The sequence below is a fragment of the Phacochoerus africanus genome, chromosome 1, assembly GCF_016906955.1.
Source record: "Phacochoerus africanus isolate WHEZ1 chromosome 1, ROS_Pafr_v1, whole genome shotgun sequence".
Lineage (NCBI taxonomy): Eukaryota > Metazoa > Chordata > Mammalia > Artiodactyla > Suidae > Phacochoerus > Phacochoerus africanus.
The window spans coordinates 9114879-9126277 of NC_062544.1; the positions used below are offsets into that span (position 1 = coordinate 9114879).

An 11399-nucleotide genomic window follows, 5' to 3' on the forward strand; every position below is an offset into this window, starting at 1 on the left:
TTCATTCAAAAATAAGAATCGGTTTTATGGGTACTCCTATATATATTTTCTTTTTCATCTTATAAAAGGGATTTTTATTTGATGACTTAGAGTCATGGATAATATAGACATCACAGGTATCAGAACAGGTCAGGGAGATATGTATTTGGCTGGAATGATGAGCACGTCTTAGTGATTATTGCTGGAAATTGATTTTTGCCTACGTTTGTGGATATTCCCTCTTTTGATTCAACACAAACACACATTTATTCACATGCAAACTTATTCATGATATAGGGAGTAATTTGAAGATAGAATTAATTCTATAAGTAATTTATTTCCTTGTAAATTACCATGATTCTCAATGTCACATTGTCTGTTAGAAATTCTTATCATTAGTAATATGTGTCATTATTAATTTTTTTTTTTTGTAGTTCCAGGTTTAATCCTGGTTGGGGAGGGCACTACTCTGCTGTGTAGAGAGGACCCTTAAGCAGCAGGCAGCCTGGGCCCCAGGAGGAGCATCTGCTTTTTACAATTGAATAGAGGAACACAACCTAACCAGAAACAACTTAAGGCCCTCCTGCCCCCATCCTGGACCTGGGCCTTATCTTTGGGATGTGTCACCCCCACCCATTGTTCTGGGACCTTGTGGCGGCCGGGGGGGCTCTCCACCCTGGGCCCTTCTGAAGTCAGTTCCTAAAGGGAAGAGGAGTCTGGCAGGGAGCCCCCGATGGTGAAGAGCCCCCCTCCCAGCCATGCTGGGATCAATAAATACAGTGTGACATTAGCAGGGGTTGGGGTGAAGGCACTGGTCAGCTGGCAACAGGGAACAGAGTCTGCGGGCCCAGCCTCCTCCTCCTTGTCCCGCTCCACCGCATCCTGGAGGCTTGGCCGGGGCTGTCCACATCCCTCAGTCCGTGCACAGAATGATGTGGATACCGGAATCCGTGAACATGGGCCTGCTCATTCCGCCCCCACCCCCGCCCCTTTCTACAGTGCAAAGGAGGCATCTTCAAATGGCTTCTGCATCTGACCTCTGCTGAAGGCCACCCAGGTCTCCCCTGGCCTTCGCAGAGCTGCATTCACTGAACTGTAAGGCCAGAGATTCAAAGTCCTCCTCTCCCAACTTAATCTTTTGGATGCAGCCTTTGATCAGCTCTTCTCCTGCTGCCAGGAGGAGGCCGCCGTGACAGGCTGTGCTGGATCAGCAGGTGCAAGCAGCAGACCCCGGTGGGCTCCCTTTGTCCATTTTTGCAGTTGCCACTTGGCTGCTCCCACTGGCTGGCGTTAGTGATGTGATCGAAGTGGTACACCTGGCCTGAGCCGCAGCTCATGCGCTTCTCCCACCTGGGCGGCAGTGACTCTCCCTCCATCTTCCCTTCTGCCTCAGCTCATTGTTAATTAATAGACGGAAATACTGACACATTTGATTCTGCCCTGTCATTATTCTCTTTGGACCCAACGTGAGCAAGATGTGTTGTTTATATTTATGATTCTACAGCCTTGGATGAGGCCCATGCCACTTAAGAAGTCTTTCATTATTGTCATGCAGCAGCTTGAATGAGAGATCTTTCTCAGAAACCTCATTCAGCTAATAGGTTTGGAGCACCTGCAGTATTACCACTAGAGATCATCTAGAACAAGATAGGTACAAATTCTGTCCTCATGTTGCTTAAGTTTTACATTCTTTTTTTTGTCTTTTTGCTATTTCTTTGGGCCGCTCCCGCAGCATATGGAGGTTCCCAGGCTAGGGGTCAAATCAGAGCTGTAGCCATTGGCCTATGCCAGAGCCACAGCAACGCGGATCTGAAGCCACGTCTGCAACCTACACCACAGCTCGCGGCAACGCTGGATCGTTAACCCACTGAGCAAGGGCAGGGACCGAACCCGCAACCTCATGGTTCCTAGTCGGATTCGTTAACCACTGCGCCACGACGGGAACTCCAAGTTTTACATTCTATTAGCGAGGTGCTGTTCTAAGCACTTTGAGTGGAATGTTAACCAAGATCGACAGGGTTCCTGTTCTCGTGGAGACAGATGATACAAAAATAAAAATATATTGAGTTCTGTAGAGAGAAAGAAACAGAGTGATGCAGTAGAGGGCACCATAGATGGTATGGTCAGAAAAGGCCACCTCTGAGGGTGTGACCTTTAAGCGGAAGCTCGAAAGGCAAGAAAGAGTAAGCCATGAATAGTTTTAAGACAATGGAAACAAAAGGTCAGAGTAGCTGGTGCCTTATGGGCCAATGGAAAAAGATGAGATTGTAGGTGAAAATTGTCTAGGATGTTGTAGCTTGTTGATTCTTAGTGCATCAGAAGTTTCATTTTAAGCTGTAAAGTGATAGGTTTAATATGTGTTTTAAAAAGATCAGTAGCTTATTCTGGCTGTTTGAGGACAATGGATTATAGGACTGAAATGATAGCAAGCTCAGGGAGACATACTAGGAGGTATTTCAGTAATACAGACAAGGATGGTAGAGATTGGGACTGTGGCATTAGTAGTGGAGAAGGAGAAAAGAGGAAGAATTCAAGGCAGAGGCCATACTTAGTGGAAAATTGTGTGTTGGAAATAGGGGGGGAGGGATTTTTGCCACTCCATTTTAATATGCTTAGTCGTCCGTCTCTTCATGGATTGAAAGCTTCTTGAGGTCAGAACCTTGTTCCTTAAATATCCCTTGTACTTAGCACAATCTTTGTTATGATGGTTGAATGCTGAATGAAAGAATAAATGGATGCATATACATATACAAGAATATAAGTAGGGACCAATTATCTTAAACGTAGTTATTCTCTTATATTTTAAACGTCTTCATTCGTATTTGATATGTAGATTTTTGTTTACTCTTCACAACTGAGTTTTAATAACATGAGAGCAGCAAGATGACATTTCTTTTAAAGCTAAATATCCCATGACTGTCTAGTCATGGGATATTTAAAAGCCCCAAACAGTGGAAACTTTTCTTCACCAAGGCAGAGATTCTGTGAACTTCATCTTACATCTGCCTTTTGCCTTGATAAAATCTATTTTCCTCAGCAGCTTTGCTTTAGGACACAGGTCATTTGTAACTGACTAAAATTGATTGCTCATTGAGAAATGAAGGAGAGGTAATCAAGACTGGAAATCCAAGCTGCAAGTTCCATCAAGTCAGACTTTCTGCAAGGACTCCTCAGCTTAGGGAGCTAGGCTCATTGAGCAAGGACTGGTATGGGTGGAGCAAGATTTAAATTGGAGCTGTTTTTTCATAGCCTTTGGAAAGCTGCTGATTCATCTCCTAACCAGGCCAGATCAAAGCCAAAACTGAAGAAGTTTTCTCAGGCATTTGCTCTAGGAGAGGAATGGGAGTTTGGCCTTCCACACAGAAATAAACTGGAATGTAGGTTGTATCATCTCATTGAGGCTACAGAGACCCTACTGACTGCTGTGGCCCTGCCAGAAAGCTTGAAATGCCTATTTCTTCCTCATGTTAAAGCATCAAAGATTTCCTTGCAGATGCTAATGTTATGATGAAGTTGGACAAGATGATCTATTGTCCATGTCAAAGCTGATATTTTAGGATGTTACAGTTCTTGATCTCTGAATAGAAATCCATGGAATTATAGGCAGGGATAGCCAGGCATAAGCTAATAGATCCATTCCAAGGTCTTTCAATCCCAGCCATGGTTTCTGCTGTCATGATCCTGAAACAGTGGTTGTAGCCAGAGGAAGAAACTTGGTCATCCTGAGATATTGGAGCTGATAGCATGCTGGAGATCACCAAGTTTATTTATTTACTTTTTTAAAGAATTTTATTTTAAAAATTGTATAATTTGTAAGGGTTACTTTCCATTTATAGTTGTTATGATATATTGGCTATATTCCCTGTGTTGTACAATACATCCTTGCCTATCTTATACCTAATAGTTTGTGCCTCACTCCGCCATTCCTGTGATCCCATCTTACCCCCCAGTGGTAACCACTAATATCTGTGAGTCTGCTTTTTTTTTTTGCTTTTTGGGTCTGCAGCCACAGCATATAGAAATTCCCAGGCTAGAGGCCATAGCTGCCAGCCTACACCACAGCCACAGCAATGCAAGATCTGAGCCACATCTGTAACCTACTTCACAGCTCACTGCAATGCCGGATCCTTAACCTGCTGAGTGCAGCCAGGGATTGAACCTGTGTCCTCATGAATACTAGTCAGGTCCATTACTTCTGAGCCATAATGGGAACTCCTGCTTCTTTTTGTCATATTCACTAGATCGTTGTATATATATATATATTTTTGATTCCACATATAAGTGATGCACAGTATTTGTCTTTCTCTGTTTGTCTTAGTTCACTTAGTATAATATCCTCCAATTCATCCAAGTTGCTGTAAACGACAAAATTTTACTCATATGTATATCTATATACTGTACTCAGTATATGTATATACTGGCATCTTCTTTATCCATTCATCTGTTGATGGACACCTGGGTTGCTTCCATATCTTTGCTATTGTGAATAGTGCTGCTATGAACAGACCAAATATCAGTAATGAATTTGAATCAATAATTTAAAAACTCCCAGTAAATAAAAGTCCAGAATCAGATGGCTTCACAGGATAATTCTCCCAAACATTTAGGAAAGAGTTAACACCTATCCTTCTGAAACTCTTACAAAAAAATTGTGGGAAAGAACATTTCCAAACTCATTCTATGAGTCTAGCATCACCCTGATACCAAAACCAGACAAATATATCACAAAAGGCTTATTCTTTATGTGTCCATTCATTCCAGTATTCATTCACAAAGTATCTCAACTCTTCCTATGGGAAACTTTAGGCCTAGAGAAAGAAAAGGACTTGACTGAAGTTAGACATTTGGTGGCAGATCTGAGCTGAGACAGGAACTAGGTACCTTAAGTCTGTCTCCCCTTCTCCACAGTTACACTAGACCAAGAATATCCCTTTAATTTACACTTTTATCATGATGTAACCACCTTTCTAGTCAAAGAAATAGTTAGTGTCAATACTGCATTAATGAAAAAGAAGCCAGTTTCTAGTCCCCCATCACTGGCTTCATGGGAGTTTGGAGAACTGGAAATAAATCACCTTTATTTCCATCTAGTGGGTTCAGGAACATCGGAGTAAGACGTGGTTGAGGCTTGTGAATTCAAATTGAGATGGATTCTCTGGAACTGGGAAGAAAGAGTTTGCTAAGGCAGTCATCATCATATATCTAATTTTAGGACTGTCCCTCCTCCAAAGCTTTTTAGAGGAATTTCAAACTAAATGAGAAGCGCAGGCCAAATTGGGAAATACAAAGACTTGCGGTTTTCTATTACCTACTAAAACAAGTCTAAGGAAGAGTTGCCTAGTACATATCTTAAGTTAATTTCATTGAGCTAACAGATGGAAATGATATAGAATTAACAAATAATTAAACATGTAAGTGCTGGTTCTAATTAATTTGTGTGAGAATGAAAAATAATTTTCTCTAAGGTTTCTTAAACATTTCCTCTGAATATGTTAAAATACTAATTTGTTTAATAAGGGAGTCATATTAGCTTAGGTTAAATTGCAGTCAGAATGATTCCGTTCCCACACTTCCCAGCTATGTAGCCCTAGGAAATTTTTTCAATATTGTGGAACCTTGGTTTTCTCAATAGTAAAACGGGTGCAATAATGTTAATTTTGTAGGATTATTGTAGCATTTTATTCCAGCAATACATATCAAGAGTTTACCATATCTCTCACAAAGGTATAAACTAATTCTCAATGAATTATATTGCTCATATTATTACTTATTAATTATATTACTTATTAATATATATTATATTACTTATTAATTATATTACATATATTACTCTCAATGAAGTATTACTATTGTATTTGTTAATACATATATTAGATTTTTCAAATATTGGCTTCCTACTTTTCCAATTTCAAATTTTATATTAGCACAAGTTGACAAAAGCTAAATAAGTAAAAAACGCTATAAATATTGATGAGCCTGTTGACCTTAGCAGACCCAAATCTGACTCTCTAAGGGGGAGATTGGACACTCATTCCCAGAAACGCCTCCATGAACTTTGAATTATTTAAAACCACCCACTTGAAAGGACATGAGTCCTGCACTGACATCTTAGGCCATTATTTTGATATATGGTTTCTTCTGAAGCTCCATCTTCGTGTAACCTGTGTCTCAGCCAGGCTGCAGGCTAGTCACACTCTCGCTCTATTGACTTGCCAAGAGGAATTATTTATTTGGCACCAATAATATGCTCTGTACTGTATGGCCCTTGGTTATAATAATAGCTTGGGTTTATTTGGTATCTTTCCTCCAAAGAGTTGAGAGGATGTTCAGATACACAGGGAAGGGTAAGTGGCCGTATTGCTCCTCCTAACTTAGAGCACTGGGTCTCTTACAAACCACTTTGGGAAGATGGTAATGTTGAGATGCATGTTGGGGAAAACGGCAGTGGCAATGGAGGTGAAGAAGAATAGAGGAAGAGGAAGGAAGGAGGAAACTGAGAAGAGGAACAGGGAAAAGACAAAATCAAAGAGTTCTAATTTCTTTGCTGTAGGAAACAGGAAGCATCGCTATTTTACAGGAAACCTGCAGAGTGAAAGATCCCTCAAAAATATGTCACTCTTATTTCATTTGGGAGTCATATCCTTATCCTGGCATTCAAAGATTGAATTCACTCAACAAATGTAACTTTCTCTCTTTTGTCCTCAATCTTGCCTGAATTAGACTCTCAGAGCCTAGAACCTCCTCTTACAAGGAAAACATGAATTAAAATGCATTCCAAAGTAACTCATTATAATCTCTGATGATAAAGTCCCAGCTTTGGAAAGGATGAAAGTGGATGGTACCAATCTCGTTATCTCCCCAAACAGTAATCCTTTCTCAAATAAAAGAGATAGTTCTTATCAAGCAGCTTTGGTTATGGAAAGCTCAGTACCTCACAAGGTAAACCATCCCAGTGTTGAGAAGCTCCGGCTGTAAGAAAGGTCTTTGTTATGTTAACTGGAAATCTGTTTGCTTTCCTTTCATTGTTGGTAATATGCAGAACTTGCTAGCCATTGTTCTACATGATGCATATATATAATTTCCAAGCTTCCCTGTAATTTAGAAGGGTAGATATTATTCTCACTTCTTTAAATAGTAGAAAAGACTCAAGGGAGTTAAATGGCTAGTCCAAGCTCACTTAGTAGGTGCTGGAGCCATATTCAAAGCCAGATATGTTTGATTCTGTAACTTGTTATCTTTCTGCTTAACTGATGGTATTCTCTTCCCTTTTAGCTGTCAAAACCCCACTTGCTTATACAGTTACCTTATATCCCAGTGCTTCTATGCAACCTTTTTTGAATATAGCTTTGGGTGTTGAGTTTTCTATTACAAGCATTATAGCAATTTAGTCCTATAGAATTCTTAAAGCAATTGCTCCATAAGATCATGCATCATGAAACCTCTTGTACTAGGAACTTAAAACTTTATTTAAATATTCTTTGATTATTTAGAATCATGGTATACCAGAGGTTCGAGGTACATAAGGGGTAATAAAAATGACAATGGTTGGTAGGGGTATGAGTATTTACTGTGAACCAGGCATTACTCTAAGTGATTTACTTGCATTCATTCCATTAAACCTTGTGAAGTATACACATAAATTATTTTCATTTCACAAATGGAGAAATGGAAATACAAAGAAATTTATTAATTTTTCTATGATTAATAGCTATAGGTTCAGTCAGTTAAATACAAAAGGCTTTGAAATGGAAAGTTTTTTTTTTTAATCATATTTGTCAGCCAAACCTGGTGTGACTTGAACTGATTTTGTGGTAAAGCCTGACCTGACCTGACCTGACATCACACTATTTATAATTATTTATGTCACTTAATGTTAATATTCACATGTTTTGCTACAGAAATATTTATGTGCTTAATTATTGAATACTACTCCAGACTTTGCTCAGAATAGGAGTATATCATGTAATATTTGTATGTGACTTTCATAACTCTCCCCAGCCCCCATATTGGAAAAACATCTGGTTCCAAAGGCTTTTAGAAAAAAGGAATTAGATTTGTGCTTAGTAGTAGAACATGATTTCAAGCCAAGCTATTATACACTAGAACCTGGATTCATAATAACAGTGTTAACTTTTCTAATCCTTCCACCTAAAATATAAGAAAGCCAAGAGTCAGAGAACAGTGACTTGACCAATATTATACAGTGGTAAAATACATGGTTTTCATATATTAGCAGTCTTTCAAACGGGATGCTTTATCTGTGTTCATGTTGTCCCTCAGCTGAACTCCTAACTCTTTGAGGATGTAGGCAGTACCTGAGATGTAGGCATTTCGCTCCTGGGCCGACCATGGCACAGTGGTTAAGAGAACCCAAGCTTTGTGGTCAGAGGACCTGCGTTTGAGTCACAGCTCCATCACCTAAAGGCCAGTACGTGGCTATGGGTCATCTCCCTAAGCATAAAACCCAGGGAGGACAACACTAGGGAATGATGGGGATGGAAGGGAATAACGGGGTATAGAACATGGTAAAGAAGGAGGTTCAGACAAATGGAACTTCTTCCTCTTAATGAGCTTTTGACGACTGAGTTTAACATAATAGACTCTGGCATTCCCTTTCCTGGTTCCTTCAACCTCCGTGCTATAGTCCCTGGGTCTCACCTTTTCACTGCAGCGGGAAAGACAAGCCCTTCTGAAGCTCTTCATTTTGTTGCCATGTGTGACCCTCATTCAGTGAGGCAAACGTGGGAGTGAAAATGATTTATATTCTGTTCTGAAAAATATGAAGTTTGGAACTTCAGAAACATCATTGTTGGGCTGTATAGATAGAGAAAAGTCTGCAAAGAAAAAGCATTTATAATTAGTTTATAGAGAATGAATATTTATCCTTGACGAACTCTGTCACTATCCAGTTATTTTCAAAAAAGAAATGATATTCATGTCGGCTAACACTTGCCTAGTTTTTTAAGTATGCCATATCAAGATTGATTTACGCTTATCAGCATTATCAGCAGGGCTTTTGTTTTCCAGTAGATAGAAGGCACTCAGTCTAAACCAAGGGTTTGGCTTAACCAAAATGGTGAACACCGGTTGGAAGATTGCCTGCATGAGACTCACCATGGAAGCTTTGAAAAGTATAGATTCTTTGCCCCACCCCCAGAGATTCTGTGTTCAGTAGTTCTGCTAGGACCTAGACTTTTGTATTTTATGTTCCCAAGTGGTTTTGATATGTAATCAGGTTCCCAAATGACCTCTCTAAGCAAAATATTGGTCTAGGAATGGAAACTCAGTTATTTAACTTGTTGTTGTAGGACTTCATTCAAGTCTTTTGCCAGCTCTAGTTCCCAGGTTTCTCTTTTGTGAAATGAAAGGTTAGTTAGCTTATCTCTAAGTTTCTCCTGGTGCTGTCATTTTGTGATTTTATTTCTGAGAGCAAAGTCATTGCAACACATGGCTCTAGGCTGCTTGGAAGGATAGTTTGTTGTTGTTATTGTTTGCCAGGACAGGCATTGTGCTATATAACACAAGATGTAGCAAACTGTGAGTGTTGATAACAACGAGAACAGCAATCCAGAGAGCCCTTTAAAAAATATTGTGGTAAAAAACACATAATGTGAGATCCACCCTCTTAAAAAACTTGAGAGTGAGTAGAACAGGATTGTTAACTGCAGTCATAGTGCCATACAGGAAATCTCCAGGACTTTTCCCTCTGTGTGACTGAAACTCTCTACGCACTGAACAGCAACTCCCCATGTCTCTCTCCCTTCTCCCATCCACTGTGAACCACCCTACTTTCTGCTCTGATGAGTTTGACTATTTTACACACCTCGTATGAGTGAAATCCTGTAGCATATGTTTTTTTGTGACTGTGTTATTTCAGTTAGCATAATGTCCTCAAGGTCCATCCTCACTGTAGCATGTGGCAGGGGTTCGTTCCTTTGTATTGCGTCGTACCTGCATACCACATTTTCTCTACCCATTCATCTCTTGATGGATATTTGGATTGTTTTTACCTTTCAACTGTGAATGAAGCTGCAATAAACTTGGAGAGATAGATCAAGATCCTGATTTCAGTTGTTTTGGATAAATATTCAGAAGTGGGATTACTGGATCCTATGGTAGCTCTATTTTTAATTTTCTGAGGAGCATCCACACTGTTTTCTATAGTGGCTACAGCATTTTGCATTCCTACCAATAGTGCACAGGTGTTCCAATTTCTCCACATACTCACCCAAAGTGGTTATTTTCTGTTTTTTTTTTTTTTTTTTTTTTTAATAATAGCCATTCTAACAGGTATGATATGATACCTTATTGTGGTTTTGACTTGATTATCTCTCGTGATTAACGATGTTGAGAATTTTTTCATGTGCCTCTTGGCCACTTGTATATTTTCTTTGAAGAAATACCTATTTCCTTTGCTCATTTTTAATTGGGTTATTTGTTTTTAACTCTTGAATTGTAGGAGTTCTTCATACAATTTGGATATTAACCCCCTTTTGGTATATGATTTACAAGTATTTTCTCCCATTCCATAGGCTGCCTTTGAAGGATCCATGATTTCAGTGCAAGAAAACTTAGATTTTTTTTTTCTTCATTTTTTCTTTAAAGCATTGTGGATCATAGTCGAGCCCTTAACTTTTGTTGGCTCAGTCTCCATATCCACTAAAATGAATAATAACACCATTCTGAAATATTTCTTTGTCTTATGCGCATCAGATGACTTAATATTTATTAAGATGATCTTCCTCGTTCACTTAAATTATCTGCATTTTACATACCATCATCAAAATCCAACTCACATGTAGTCTGAGTTTATAGAGCACTTGTTTCTCTTAGATTTCTCTCTAACAAGAGTCATAGAGATCTTCTTGCAATCTCTATTATGTCATAGGGAACATGGTTGCATTTGACTTTTGAAATCCCTGATCATCTATCTCTCCAACTATTCATCTAGGCATTCAGTTACCCAGTTAAGAATATTTAACTTCTCATAATTATTATGTTCATAATAATTATAATGATATTTAGAATAATTATTATAACATATGATACCATACATGAACATGGAACTTCACAGTTTACAAAGCACTTTTGCATATATATCATAGAAGTCCTGAGAGACAGTTGCTTTTTTGCTATTATACAGCTCTTTACTGAAGGTGACCCACTTGGCCAAAATTTTAGCTACAGCTAAAATTGTTTTTTGCTAATGAGAAACATGAATGGCTGTCTTAAAAAAGTTGGTTATCTCTTTAACACATTGACCACAAAACCTTTACCATGTTAATATCATCAAGCTAGTTAAAGGAAGTGTTTAATTACTTAGATAACTGAGGCCCAAAGAAAATCCATGACTTGACTACAATTAAATAGAAACATAACTGCAGGGGAAGATCTCCAGTCTGAGTTACTGGATTTGGTAC

At 38.9% G+C, this 11399-nt stretch overlaps 1 pseudogene; it reads right to left on the minus strand.

Annotated features, from left to right (window-relative positions):
- Positions 1-892: 892 nt before the first annotated feature.
- Positions 893-1355, minus strand: LOC125137954 (peptidyl-prolyl cis-trans isomerase NIMA-interacting 1-like; annotated as a pseudogene).
- Between the last annotated feature and the right edge of the window lie 10044 nt (positions 1356-11399).